The sequence below is a fragment of the Panulirus ornatus genome, chromosome 46 (assembly GCF_036320965.1).
Source record: "Panulirus ornatus isolate Po-2019 chromosome 46, ASM3632096v1, whole genome shotgun sequence".
Taxonomy (NCBI): Eukaryota; Metazoa; Arthropoda; class Malacostraca; order Decapoda; family Palinuridae; genus Panulirus; species Panulirus ornatus.
The window spans coordinates 30,501,937-30,513,342 of record NC_092269.1 but is presented as its reverse complement, the minus strand read 5'-3'; positions in this window follow the sequence as shown (position 1 = coordinate 30,513,342).

The window sequence follows — 11,406 nt, the reverse complement described above, 5'->3', positions numbered from 1 at the left end:
GATGGTTACCTCTGTGGCATCTACTACGTCTGGGTCGTGTAGGTGTGAGGGAGAGAGGAGGACGCAAGGGAATGGAGCATAACACACACACATAGGGATGATGGGAGACTGGAAATCCTCCCATCTCGTTGTTTTCTTTTTTTAATTTTCCAAAAGAAGGAACAGAGAAGGGGGCCAGGTGAGGATATTCCCTCAAAGGCCCAGTCCTCTGTTCTTAACGCTACCTCGCTAACGCGGGAAATGGTGAATAGTATGAAATATATATATATATATATATATATATATATATATATATATATATATATATATATATATATATATACATAGGGAGATAACAGGATACATATTTGTCCTCCCTCCCCCTCACACACATGTACAGCCGAGGATGGGATGTATAGATATGTGACTTCCACCCACCTACACCCACACACACACACCCACACCCACACACATACACACACACCTACCTGTACACTAACCCCCCACCATTACGCTCCCTCCCGGGTCCTCATGACATCGCATGGATCCCTGGCTATTATTGTGCGTCCGGCAAGATATGCAAAGCCGGTGTGTCGGAGGCAATTTGGCCGGGCGACCGAGGGCGGTGAGAGCCGCTCTGAGTGCTCCTGAGGGCGGAGTTGCCCTGGGAATACTGATGGCGGAGGCTGAGCAAAAGGCTTCTGTTTCCTGGAGGAGGAGGAGGAGGAGGAGGAGGAGGAGGAGGAGATGGGTCAACACCCTACTGGCGGAGGAGACCCTAGGCCTACTCCTGAAGGGGGAGGAAGAGGAGAAAGTGCTAATGAAGGAGGAGGAGGGGGAGGAGGAGGAGGAGGTACTGGCCTTACTGACGGAGGAGGAGGAGGAAGTCCTGGCCCTACTGACGACGCAGGGTAGGGAGGTCCTGGCCCTACTGACGATGCAGGGTAGGGAGGTCCTGGCCCTACTGGGCTGCAGATAAGGCATAATGTTCTTGCTACTGACGAAGGTCATGGACGCTCCATTGCTACTACAGACGGGGATGCGATAGGTTCTATTGCTGCCATTGATGGAGGTACGGTAAGGTACAATGCTGCCACTGATGGAGGTACGGTAAGGTACAATGCTGCCACTGATGGAGGTACGGTAAGGTACAATGCTGCCACTGATGGAGGTACGGTAAGGTACAATGCTGCCACTGATGGAGGTACGGTAAGGTACAATGCTGCCACTGATGGAGGTACGGTAAGGTACAATGCTGCCACTGATGGAGGTACGGTAAGGTACAATGCTGCCACTGATGGAGGTACGGTAAGGTACAATGCTGCCACTGATGGAGGTACGGTAAGGTACATTGCCGCTACTGACGAAGATACCGCGCAGTACATTGCTTCCACAGACGAAGGTAAAGTACGCCACATCGGTCCTACTGACGAAGGCGCAATTCCTACTACTGAGAGAGAGAGAGAGAGAGAGAGAGAGAGAGAGAGAGAGAGAGAGAGAGAGAGAGAGAGAGTAGAGGCAAAACAACGTCTACCTTTTTAACCTTTCTAGGCGCCAGGCGGGCCAAACCTATCAGCCTCTGGCTACCCAAACTGGAGCGAACGATTGCGACAGCTCACCCACTGAAAGTGGCCATATATTTTTTTTTTTCTCCTTTTTCTACTGATCGCTGGCCCTCCAGGGGCGACGGGCCAGGGGGGGGGGCCCTAGGCTCAGCTATCTAAACAAACTACTACAACTTTCTAAGTAGACTTACTTAACTGATAAGTATGTCTAAAGCCCCTTTGTGGGTTTTCACTTAAAACACTTAAGTAAGGGCAGCTTGACCGTTCGATTGCATCTCTGATTCGTAAGTGCAAGGACTCCAAGCGTTCCGGAAGCTTGACAGCTTGAGTTCCGGAAGCTTGACAGCTTGAGTTCTGGAAGCTTGACAGCTTGAGTTCTGGAAGCTTGACAGCTTGAGTTCTGGAAGCTTGACAGCTTGAGTTCTGGAAGCTTGACAGCTTGAGTTCTGGAAGCTTGACAGCTTGAGTTCCGGAAGCTTGACAGCTTGAGTTCCGGAAGCTTGACAGCTTGAGTTCAAAAGTTTGACAGCTCGAGTACGGAAGCTTGACAGCTTGAATCGGAAGCTTGACAGGTTGAGTTCCGGAAGCTTGACAGCTTGAGTTCCGGAAGCTTGACAGCTTGAGTTCCGGAAGCTTGACAGCTTGAGTTCTGGAAGCTTGACAGCTTGAGTTCTGGAAGCTTGACAGCTTGAGTTCCGGAAGCTTGACAGCTTGAGTTCCGGAAGCTTGACAGCTTGAGTTCCGGAAGCTTGACAGCTTGAGTTCCAGAAGCTTGACAGCTTGAGTTCCAGAAGCTTGACAGCTTGAGTTCTGGAAGCTTGACAGCTTGAGTTCCGGAAGCTTGACAGCTTGAGTTCTGGAAGCTTGACAGCTTGAGTTCCGGAAGCTTGACAGCTTGAGTTCTGGAAGCTTGACAGCTTGAGTTCCGGAAGCTTGACAGCTTGAGTTCCGGAAGCTTGACAGCTTGAGTTCCGGAAGCTTGACAGCTTGAGTTCTGGAAGCTTGACAGCTTGAGTTCTGGAAGCTTGACAGCTTGAGTTCTGGAAGCTTGACAGCTTGGGTTCAAAAGCTTGACAGCTTGAGTTCTGGAAGCTTGACAGCTTGAGTTCCGGAAGCTTGACAGCTTGAGTTCTGGAAGCTTGACAGCTTGAGTTCCGGAAGCTTGACAGCTTGAGTTCCGGAAGCTTGACAGCTTGAGTTCCGGAAGCTTGACAGCTTGAGTTCTGGAAGCTTGACAGCTTGAGTTCCGGAAGCTTGACAGGTTGAGTTCTGGAAGCTTGACAGGTTGAGTTCTGGAAGCTTGACAGCTTGAGTTCTGGAAGCTTGACAGCTTGAGTTCTGGAAGCTTGACAGCTTGAGTTCTGGAAGCTTGACAGCTTGAGTTTCGGAAGCTTGACAGCTTGAGTTCGACAGCTTGTCCCTGAGCTCAGCTTAGCTTGAGTTCAGTTTAGACCCCTTCAATACCACGACACGATCCTTTCAGGTACGACCACTTGACCCTCTGACCTTGAGAACTTGACCCCGTTTCGTTCAACTTGACCCCCCCCACCCCCCCCTCCTCATGTCTCATGGCTACCAAGAACCCCCCCCCCCCCCCCCCCCCCCCCCTGGATCACGATAACGCGAGACCCAGGGTTCGTTAACCATCCAACGACGGGGGAGGGAGAGGGAAGGGGAGGGGTGGTGAAGGAAAGAGGAGGGAGGGGGAGGGGGAGAAGGGAGGGGGAGGGGGAGGAGGGAGGGGGAGGGGAAGGGAGGGGAGGGGGAAGGGGAGGAGAGGGGAAGGGGAGGGGAAGGGAGGGGAAGGGGAGGGGCAGGGGAGGGGAAGGGAGGGGAAGGGGGAGGGGAGGGGGAGGGGAATGGGGAAGGTGGATTGTTGTTAATCCGGTCCCCTCGGGCTCGTAGAAACCCCCGCTCCTGATTGGCTGGCTATAAACCCCCTCCCCCCAGGTCCCCTAACCCACCCCACCTGATTGGTAGATCAAAGAAAGAGGCGGTGGTCGGAGGGGAGGGGGTGAGGGGTTTTGAGGGGGGGGTCTGGAGGGGGTGGTGGGAGGGAGGGGAGGGGAGAAGGGAGGGGAAGGGAGGGGAGGGAAGGGGTATGTGTGTGGGTGAGGGGGTGATGGAGAGTTGTATGATGAGACCCATCCTAACATTAAGCTGACGAGAGTCGCGTTTTTTTTTTTTGTGTGTGTGTCCATAGCCCCGAGGGATGGGGGAGAGGGGAAGGGGGAAGGGGAGGAGGAAGGGGAGGGAGGGAAGAGGGAAGGAAGGGTGCCTGGGGGGGGAAGGGCAGGGGGAAGGGTAAGTGGAAGGGGAGGAGGGAGGAGGAGGAGGAGGGAGGGAAGAGGGAAGGAAGGGTGTCTAGGGAGGGGGAGGGGGAAGGGGAGCAGAGAGGGAGGGAAGAGGGAAGGAAGGGTGTCTAGGGAGGGAGAGGGGTAGGGGGAGGGGGAAGGGGAGGAGCAGAGAGGGAGGGAAGAGGGAAAGAAGGGTGTCTAGGGAGGGGAAGGGGGAGGGGGAAGGGGAGGAGCAGAGAGGGAGGGAAGAGGGAAGGAAGGGTGTCTAGGGAGGGAGAGAGGGGGAGAGGGGGAAGAGACGAGCCTCCCAAATCCCTCCTGGTTTAGCCCCTCTCCTTTGTGCTTCCTCAGACGGATTTTGACGAATTACACACACAACACATGAAGACGACCAGGGAAGTGGACATGAAAATGGCTGGCCTGTCTCTCATGATGGCTGGTGTGATGGAGTCTCTCCCTCCATCTTGATGGTAGGGAGTTACTAGACTGTTGATGTGATGGAGTCTCTCCCTCCATCTTGATGGTAGGGAGTCACTAGACTGTTGATGTGATGGAGTCTCTCTCTCCATCTTGATGGTAGGGAGTCACTAGACTGCTGATGTGATGGAGTCTCTCCCTCTATCTTGATGGTATAGAGTCACTAGACTGCTGATGTGATGGAGTCTCTCCCTCCATCTTGATGGCGTGACGTCACAGAATCACGCTTCAAGATGAAACCCCTTGAATCAAAATCTAAATTTCTCGACGTCGAATTAGAATCATTAGATTTTGAACCGCCGGCCAGATGACCCAGAGGCCAAGCAAAAGACGTTTCCGCAAGAATCACATGAATCTCTCAGATCTACTTCAGAATCACATGAATCTCTCAGATCTACTTCAGAATCACATGAATCTCTCAGATCTACTTCACAATCACATGAATCTCTCAGATCTACTTCAGAATCACATGAGTCTCACAGATCTACTTCAGAACCACATGAATCTCTCAGATCTGCTTCAGAATCACATGAGTCTCAAAGATCTACTTCAGAATCACACAATTTTTTTATATCTACCTCAGAATCACATGAATCTCTCAGATCTACTTCAGAATCACATGAATCTCACAGATCTACTTCAGAATCACACAAATCTTTTATATCTACCTCAGAATCACATGAATCTCTCAGATCTACTTCAGAATCACATGAATCTCTCAGATCTACTTCAGAATCACATGAGTCTCACAGATCTACTTCAGAATCACATGAATCTCACAGATCTAGTTCAGAATCACATGATTCTCACAGATTTACCTCAGAATCACATGAATCTCTCAGATCCACCTCAGCACGGGCCAAGAATAAGCATGAGAATCACCAGAATCGCTCTCATTCCATTAAGTTACTAAGAGACGATTCATATAAATAAAAGAATCTTATAACCATTAGAATCAGGAGGGATATCAGAATCTTAGTAGAATCAACACCTTCGTCCTACCATAACTCCACAGTAAGGCATCTATAAGCTTGTGGGGTTACGAGAGTTGAGCATCCAATGCCCCATCTCTGTATTGGATCCCTTTTCAAGAGGTTCTGATCCTGCAAAAGTATAAGGAGAACAAACTACGTGTTCTTTATACTAGCTGTGTTCTTAGGGTGGAGTTATGGAATGCAGAAACGTTTGTACGGGGAGTTATGGAATGCAGAAACGTTTGTACGTGGCAGATATGGAATGCAGAAACGTTTGTACGTGGGAGTTATGCAGAAACGTTTATATGTGGGAGTTACAGAATACTGAAACGTTTATACACGGGAATTACAGAAAACAGAAACGTTTATACACGGGAATTACAGAAAACAGAAACGTTTATACGTGGGAGTTATAGAATACAGAAACGTCTATACGTGGGAATTCTAAAGAAACATTTCTAGGACACAAACGTTTGTTGTTGTCTCACCTGACATTTTTCAACGTTTATCCCCTCACCTGGGCAAGAACTAACCCATCTGGCTATAAAGGGGGACCACAGAAGGCAAAGTGGTCGATGGCTTCATCGGTCTATCATTACATGGACGACCATCTGGCCCATTCAAGCCACAGCAGGAAGTAATGCAAGTAGGGAAATTATATATTTTTCGTCCACCTTTACCGATCAAAGATCAAAATTTCCCTTCCTGAAACCACACAGCTTGGGTCTACCTTCTCTCTCTCCTCTTCCTCCACGAGTGAAAGAGAAAAAGATAAAACTATGTCGCTCCGAACGTTTCATCTATGGAAGCTTAAAGCTTAAAGCTTTCCCTTTCCCTCCTAAAACCCTCAGGCACCCACACCCTCCACCTTCCTCCACCCCACGCCGCCCCCCCTGCAGGAGAGAGAGAGAGAGAGAGAGAGAGAGAGAGAGAGAGAGAGAGAGAGAGAGAGAGAGAGAGAGGCATCCCATCCTACAAATAAAAAGCTTTGGTCTCCCACGAAACCTCTGCCATATCCCCGTTCATCCCACAAGAAAAAAAAATGTCTGTCGTTTTCCAAATGAGTAATTACCGCCTTTCCCCCCCTCCCTTCGCTACCCCCCCATATTTACCCCAGAGAAAAAAGTTTCTGGGGGTAGAATGAATATATATATATATATATATATATATATATATTATCCCTGGGGATAGGGGAGAAAGAATACTTCCCACGTATTCCCTGCGTGTCGTAGAAGGCGACTAAAAGGGGAGGGAGCGGGGGGCTAGAAATCCTCCCATCTCGTTTTTTTTTTTTTTTAATTTTCCAAAAGAAGGAACAGAGAAGGGGGCCAGGTGAGGATATTCCCTCAGAGGCCCAGTCCTCTCTTCTTAACGCTACCTTGCTAATGCGGGAAATGGCGAATAGTTTGAAAGAAAAAGTATATATACATATATATATATATATATATATATATATATATATATATATATATATATATATACTCTCATCTTGGAGCGCCCCTCACTCGAAAGAAGTCTACATTCCCCAGCTACTGAAAGCAGCGCAGTTTCGGCCTGCCGGAACCACTGAGATGAACACTTAATAATTACAATCTACTCCTTCGTAAGAGTTAATTCTTGGGTACGATAATGAATTTATCAATAGATAAATTGGAAAAGCTGAAAGCTTATTATTTCTACTTAATCTTCTTCACTTATCATATTGAAACTTTAGCCGATGAAAAGCTTAAGCTGACCAAAAAAACAGAACACCTTTTAACGCCCACAAGCCTGACATCGTAGGAGAAAAAAAATGACGAAATAAATGAAAAAAATGACGAAAAAAGGAAAAAAAAATGAAAGAAATGAAAAATAATGAAAGAAAATGAAAAAAATTACGAAAGAAATGAAGAAATGAAAAAAGTAATGAAATAATGAAAAAATGAATAGAAAAAAAAATGAAAAAAATGACGAAAGAAATGAAGTAATGAAAAAGTAATGAAATAATGAAAAAATGAAAAATGAAAAAATGAAAAAAATGAAAAATGAAGTAATGAAAAAGTAATGAAATAATGAAAAAATGAAAAATAATGAAAAAAATGAAAGAAATGAAGAAATAAAAAAGTAATGAAATAATGAAAAAATGAAAAATAATGAAAAAAATGAAAAAATGAAAGAAATGAAGAAATGAAGAAAGTAATGCAATAATGTAAAAAATGAAAATAATGAAAAAAATGAGAAAAATAACGAAAGAAATGAATAAATGAAAAAAGTAATGAAATAATGAAAAAATGAAAAATATGAAAAATAATGAAAAAAAATGAAAAAAAAAGATGAAGAGATTACGAAACAAAAGTGTTCTGCTGTTGTTTCAATCTTGTACCCCAGCAAAGGTGCGTTTCACACCCACCCAGGGATAGAAATAGCCCGGGTCTTCTGGTGGAGAGAGAAAAGAAAGAGAGAAAAAGACACAGCGTGCAAATGCCTATCGCTGTCTTCTCCCCTGACTCTCCTCTGACCAGGGAGAGAGAGAGAGAGAGAGAGAGAGAGAGAGAGAGAGAGAGAGAGAGAGAGAGAGAGAGAGAGAGAGAACATGGGAAAGACAGACAACAGGGCGCCCCTTTTGGCCCACGTCTAAGTTATCTTCTGTGTGTGTGTGTGTGTGAGAGAGAGAGAGAGAGAGAGAGAGAGAGAGAGAGAGAGAGAGAGAGAGAGAGGGTATGGGAGCCAGAGTTGGCTCCCCATGGCACTCGTTATACAGTACGGGGCCGAGGGGAGGAAGGGGCCGAGGGGAGGAAGGGGCCGAGGGGAGGAAGGGAGCCGAGGGGAGGAAGGGGCCGAGGAGAGGAAGGGGCCGAGGGGAGGAAGGGGCCGAGGGGAGGAAGGGGCCGAGGGGAGGAAGGGGGCAGCGGGGAGGAAGGGGCTGAGAGGAGGAAGGGGGCAGCGGGGAGGAAGGGGCTGAGAGGAGGAAGGGGGCAGCGGGGAGGAAAGGGGCCACGGGTAGTAAGGGGCCACGGGTAGTAAGGGGCCGAGGGGAGGAAGGGGCCGAGGGGAGGAAGGGGCAGCGGGGAGGAAGGGGCCGAGGGGAGGAAGAGGCCAGCGGGGAGGAAGAGGCCCGCGGGGAGGAAGAGGCCTGCGGGGAGTAAGGGGGCCCAGGGGAGTAAGGGGGCCCAGGGGAGTAAGGGGGCCCAGGGGAGTAAGGGGGCCCAGGGGAGGAAGAGGCCCGCGGGGAGGAAGAGTCCTGCGGGGAGTAAGGGGGCCCAGGGGAGTAAGGGGGCCCAGGGGAGGAAGAGGCCCGTGGGGAGGAAGGGGCCAGCGAGGAGGAAGGGGCAGCGGGGAGGAAGGGGCAGCGGGGAGGAAGGGGCAGCGGGGAGGAAGGGGGCAGCGGGGAGGAAGAGGCCAGCGGGGAGGAAGGGGCAGCGGGGAGGAAGAGGCCCCGTGGGGAGGAAGGGGGCAGCGGGGAGGAAGAGGCCAGCGGGGAGTAAGGGGCCCCGTGGGGAGGAAGAGGCCCCGTGGGGAGGAAGAGGCCCCGTGGGGAGGAAGAGGCCCCGTGGGGAGGAAGGGGCCAGCGGGGAGGAAAGTTTGGCTTGTGTGTTGCTCTAGGTGAGGCCAGGGGAGAAGGAGGAGGGCGTCGTGTGGCCAACTGGCCGAGGTTCTTATCGAAGTAAACTCCCCGGAGGGCGGGTCTCCCCTGCTGGACTCCGGCGGACGAATTGGATAGAGGGTGGTTAGGTGGGTGTTTACGAGGAGGAGGGGAGATGGATGGGTATTATCCCTCAGGGGTGGATAGGAGGTAGAAGAGCGGATGGGAGCTGGTTAAGAATGGTTAGGCAATGGTGAAGAAGAGTGGATAGGTGCTGCGAAGAAGAGTGGATAGGCGCTGCGAAGAAGAGTGGATAGGTGGATAGGTGTTAGCGATGGATAAGTGTTGGCCAGGGGTGGATAGGCGTTGAGGTTAAAAAGTGGATGAAGCTGGTTAAATATGGTTAGGCACTCGGAGTGGATAGATGCTGGTGAGGAGTGGATAGGCACTGGGTAGGAACCGGACAATTACAGAATCAGGATCATCTGATTCACAATCACAGAATCATTCGATTCACAATCACAGAATCATCCGATTCACAATCACAGAATCAGAATCGTCTGATTCACAATCACAGAATCGGAATCATCCGATTCACAATCACAGAATCATCTGATTCACAATCACAGAATCATCTGATTAGAATCAGCTATGAGGTCTAAAATAGGATCAGGGTCAGCTATGAGGTCTAAAGTATTAGGGTCAGCTATTAGGTCTAGAATAGGATTAGGGTCAGCTATGAGGTCTAGAGTGGGATTAGGGTCAGCTATGAGGTCTAGAGTGGGATTAGGGTCAGCTATTAGGTCTAGAATAGGATTAGGGTCAGCTATGGGGTTTAAAGTATGATTAGGGTCAGCTATGAGGTCTAGAGTGGGACTGGAGTTAACTATGAGGTCTAAAGTAGGATTAGGGTCAGCTATGAGGTCAAGAGTAGGATTAGGGTCAGCTATGAGGTCTAGAGTAAGCTGTGAAGCTTAGAATAAGGCTAGAGTCAGCTATGAGGCTTAGAGTAAGCTACGAAGCTGAGAGGTGGGGCTAGAGAGGCCTCAAGTAGAGCTACATAAAACCATGCGTTCTAGAGGAGGGTTAGAGTCAGCTACGAGCTTGGAGAGTCGGGCCAGAGTCAGCTCCACGGCTCAGAGAAGGGAGAGGGTAGAGTCGAGATGGTGGAAAGAGTCAGAGACATCCACGAGATCCAGGGAGGTAAGAGAGAGAGAGAGAGAGAGAGAGAGAGAGAGAGAGAGAGAGAGAGAGAGAGAGAGAGAGAGAGAGAGAGAGTCATACGTCTAAACAAGTATCTAAGATATCTAAGGGGACGAAGCTGGTGATAAGATACTAAACAATGCGAGGCCCAAGGGCGCATTCCCCACAGGGAAGAGCCGCGTTCACAAAGGGGTCTTCTTCGCACAGACCTCCTGAACGAACCACACCCCTCCCCCTACCACCTCCACTCCTGCGGGAGAATCTTCAACACTGGGGATCCTTGAGACGTCCGAGGTCCCAGCTCTGGGATGGTCTTACGGAACCACTCCCTTAGGACCCGTCTACCTCGCTTTCCTACAATGGTTCCTGAAGGACTTCCATTCAGAGGATCTGTTACGAGACCTTCTTCAGTCATCCTTCGAGGACCCAGCTTTGGCAAGGTCCTACAGAGCAGATTCTTCTCGACTCGTCCTACCTCACTTTCCTACAAAGGTTCCTGAAGATCTCCCAGTCAGAGGAACCTTCTTCAAGTCCTTCTTCAGGTACTGGCCCGTAAGAGGAGGAGGACCACCACCACCTTCGGAAGACGACCCTTTCCTCCCACCACCACCTTCGGTAGACGACCCCTTCCTCCCACCACCACCTTCGAAAGACGACCCCTTCCTCCCACCACCACCTTCGGAAGACGACCCCTTCCTCCCACCACCACCTTCGGTAGACGACCCCTTCCTCCTACCACCACCTTCGGAAGACGACCCCTTCCTCCCACCACACCTTCGGAAGACGACCCCTTCCTCCCACCACCACCTTCGGAAGACGACCCCTTCCTCCCACCACCACCTTCGGTAGACGACTCCTTCCTCCTCAAGAGCCAGACTTCGACTCCACCTCCATCACTTCTTTAAAACCTCCACCAGGAGTCTTCCTTCAGTGCCTTCGTCAGTCCTCATGATCTATATACCCGTGCAGGAGAGTCTTGAGGGAGGAACTGACATGTTATGAATGATGAAGGGACTCCCTTCATATTAGCTGTTCCTTCTATCGCTCGTATACGCCTAAGTCAACACAGACCTAACCTCTTAAGGGAAGACATTAATAATTCATCCTGTGTTACGAACGGAAACATTCTTTTAAGAATTTCTTTATCAAAATAAATTTCTAGGTTTTTTCTCTTCGGTTTTGTTGATTTGAATATATATTTTTTGGTATAGACTAACTTTTGCGACTTTTTTTATTAGATATATTTTTCAAGATAAATTTTTCAAGATTTTCCAAGGAATTTATGAAAGTCTAAAACTGGATATTCATAAGTAGGTAAATGGTTACCTATAAGTAGATAATTGGTTTCC